Consider the following 4134-nt stretch of genomic DNA (forward strand, 5'->3'; position numbering starts at 1 on the left):
TGTCAATAAAACCATCTATTCAACTCCAAGTCCAATCTCTCTCTTACTTTATTAGGCTTGGAGACACAGGCCTTCCGCATCTTCCTGAAGTGTTGAACACATCTAATACCCTTAACTATATATTTTTACTACTACTACTACTACCACCACCACCACCACCACCACTACTAGTACTCGCCTTCCCAAAGCGTTGAACACATACTACTAGTACTAGTACTCACCTTCTCAAAGCGTCGAACACACCAAAGATGCACCTTTAACAAAGCCTCTCTCTCTCTCTCTCTCTCTCTCTCTCTCTCTCTCTCTCTCTCTCTCTCTCTCTCTCTCTCTCTCTCCTACTACTACTACCACCACCACCACCACTCGCCTTCCCAAAGCGTCAAACACACCCAAGGTGGACCTTTAATAAAACATCTCTTTCTCTCTCTACTACTACTACTACAAACAAGAAAAGAAAAAATTAAAGAACAAGATATTACCCTCTTTGTTTTTTATCCATTCCTTCTCTCTCCCTCCCTCTCTCTCTTTTTCTCTCTTTCTTTATTATGTTTTATGTTTATTCCCTCTCTCTCTCTCTTGTTCTTTATTTCTTTTTTTCTCTTCCTCTTCCTCTCTCATTTCCTCTCTTTCTCTCTTAGTACACATCATTTTTAACAAAAACAAACAAAAAAAAAGAGAAAAAACAAAAACAAACCAAGAGGGCACTCGCTGCAAAGGCTCGAGGATGGATTCGTTGGCTGCTCTTCGCGATGGTGGCTTCTCTTCGCCCTTCATGCAATTCCTCCTCTTCTTTGCAAACGGTGGTGGCAGAGATGAGAAGCTCTTATTCTCCCTCTTTCTCTCCCTCTCCCTCCCGAATGCACGATGCTCTCTTTCACTCCCTCTTTCGCTCTTTTGTGCGAAATGCCGCGCTCAGGTTTTGGTCCACTTTTTTTCGTCCGAGTATCGTCGCTATTTAGCGACGTTGCTAATTTGCGTCGAAAATAGCCGTCGTTATTCCCCTATATCCTTGCAGTGCTCGCATTGCTCCATCCGTATTTTACTTGCACACTTAGGAGCACAAATAGCATCTTCAAGTGAGATACTCGGTACCCATCATATAATGGTATGGGTGCTTCCTCTCTTAGCGGATTGGATGCCTCGGCATCCATGGGAATCAATTCATCGATCATTGCCTCCATCTCAGGCTCCGAGTTTGGAGGAAGGTCCGAAAGGCTACTTGTCTCCTCTAGCATTGAGGGTATAGACCGAGTCGTGCCTTCGAAGTGGTGGATTGGCTCAGGTACTCCATCCACCGCACTCCCACAAACTCTTCTACTTGGCCACAATAGTAGGTGCATTCCTCCTTGGGATGAGACATCACCTCCCTGTATAAATTTTACGGCCATGTCTAATGTTTTTATATATGATATTCAGCTAGTTTGTGAATGTAAGGCATGATTGATACACACTTTTCCTACCGTTCGCTCAAAGTCTGAGATTACCTAATCAATGATCTCTGATTGGAACTCGTCAAAGCGTTGTACATATTCTATAAATAAGCAATACTTTTGTCTAATTGCCAGCTTGCATTGAGAGCGAGGACACAAGACACACTGATTAAGATACACCTCGTGATCTTGGACATCACGACCATCATCGTTTTTTATTTTGTCTATGTTACAACAAACAATAGGTTTTTGTTCTCATTCTCTTTTTATTTTTTTATTTGCCTCCCTTCATTCTTATTTGCTTCTCTCTTCCCCTCTATTTCTATAAATCTTTCTTTATCCCCCCATTTTTCCTCTCCACTCTCACTTCTTCTCTCTTTTCCTTTCCATTCGCACTTGACGCATCTCGCCAAAATCAAAATCAAATATCAAAAATAAAAATCTCATAAAACAAGGCATTGAAAGACTTTCTCTCCCCATTCCTCCTCTATCATTCTCTTTCTATGATTTTGTTCTCTCTCATTCTCTCGTTGTTTCCGTTTTTCTCTCTCTTTCTCTCGCTCTCTGTTTATTGCTTTTTTAATCTCTCTTTTTCTCCCTCTTTTTGTCTATTTTTCTCCAATTCTCTTTCTAGCTCTCTTTTTTTTTCCCACTATCCTTCTCTTTACTTCACCCTTTTATCCACCTCTCCCTTGACTCTCTATTTTGTGTTCTCTCCCCCCTCTCTTTCTTTCTCTCTTTCACTTTCTTTGTTGCCCCTCTCTTTGTTTCTCTCCGTTCCCTCATTGTTTTTTCACTCATTCTCCTCTCTCCCTCCCTTTCTCTCTTTTTTTTTTTCCACTATCATTCTTCTCTTTACTTCACCCTTTTATCCACCTCTCCCTTCACTATCCGTTTCGTATTCTCTCCTCCCTCTCTTTCTTTCTCTCTCTCTCTTTTTTTGTTGCTCCTCTCTTTGTTTCTCTTCACCCCCTCGTTGTTCTCTTTCTTTCTTTATTTCTCTTTCTTTGTTTCTCTCCGTCCCCTTGTTGTTTTCTCACTCATTCTCCTCTCTCCCTCGCTTTCTCTCTCTCTTTTTGTTTTCATTATTCTTCTTCTCTTTACTTAACCCTTTTATTTACCTCTCACTTCACTCTTCGTTTCATGTTCTCTCCCCCTTCTCTTTCTCTTTCTTTGTTGCCTCTCTCTTTATTTCTCTCTGCCCTCTCATTGTTTTCTTACTCATTCTCCTCTCTTCCTCCCTTTCTCTCTCTCTTTGTTATCTTTCATGTTTATTCTCTCTCTCTCTCTCTCTCTCTCTCTCTCTCTCTCTCTCTCTCTCTCTCTCTCTCTCTCTCTCTCTCTCTCTCTCTCTCTCTCTCTCTCTCTCATTTTGATGCTAGGAGGCATATTCTACAGTGGATTTTGTAAGGCTTTTATTCCACGGCTCGTACACAATGTGGATTCCTTGTGCGAGAAATTGACGGGGACACCTATCCTTTTCGGGTATCATATTAATTTAATGTGAATGTGAGTGATTCTATAGCACGTGATTTCACAAAATACATATTTAAATTAATGAACATTTATGAGTTTAAAGTGCACTTGTATTTAATTAAGGTTAAGACAGAGTTTCAACCTATTTATTTGTTTTGTAGCTGAAAACTGCTAGGTATTCACTTTTGTCAGTTTAATTTTATTATTTTCTAACAATTGTGAATGCTTCAGTTAATGTGTAGAACAGGTAGTGGTGGCATTGGAAAGCACTAGGCGATAGCGTGTATTCAAATTACTTAGAAAAAATTATCATTTTTTATGGGCACGCACCTTATTATTAAAGGCATGGCACTACTATTTATTTAGGCGTGCTTATTTATTAAAACACTTGACAAACATTTATTATTTTGTATGCGCATAGGCGCTCGATTTAAATATTTTATTATTGGACATTGTATTTGGGAACATCCCAACTTTTTGGATGCCCAACCGCTTTATTCTTTATTTGGGAAAAAGTAAACACAAAATCCAAAGCATGCTAATTGTAAATTTGGCTATTTTTTAGCTTGGAGATGAATACATTTATAAATACATGCCTTGTGGAGTGCTCACTTAAGGCATGGGGGGAGATTGTATCCAATTTGTCTTTTTGCCTCATGTCATGCAAAACCTTCTTCTTACTTTATGAGTTTTAGTAGAGTTCTTTGTTCTTGGGGACCTTCCAACATTCACTATGCGCATATACAATATCCGATTTGTGCACCAGTGGTATCAGAGTGAAGTTGAGATGAAGGGCTTCCAATCGCTTACCATCTCACGCGAAGGCGAAGCTCCTGGAACGAACAGACTCTATATGCAATCTACTATCAATACCAACGTGTTCCCAGCGGCGGTGAAAAGCCCCCTGTTGTGCTATCTGATCGCGAAGGACCACTCTCAGATGGTAGAGAACCACTTCCCAAGCTCCTTTACAAGACATTTTTTCTTAGAGAAGCAGATAAGCAACTTTTATTAAGTTTGAGATTACAAAGCTTAATAAGCTTTATAAAAGCTTAAGTTCGTCACAATTCAACGAATCGTTGCGGCAGGACATACTGATTGTTGTCGAATCCATCGTCAAGTTGTCGCCGTCCTCAATCAAATCTCAAAAAAATCCTTAAGATTTTTAAAAATCTTAAAGTTCTAAGCCTTCCAAAGGTTGCAAATTCAATCCTTAAATCTCTTTCTC

Source organism: Lygodium microphyllum, chromosome 30 (assembly GCF_053477565.2).
Source record: "Lygodium microphyllum isolate KBCC chromosome 30, Lygodium_microphyllum_v1.1.10, whole genome shotgun sequence".
Classification (NCBI taxonomy): Eukaryota; Viridiplantae; Streptophyta; class Polypodiopsida; order Schizaeales; family Lygodiaceae; genus Lygodium; species Lygodium microphyllum.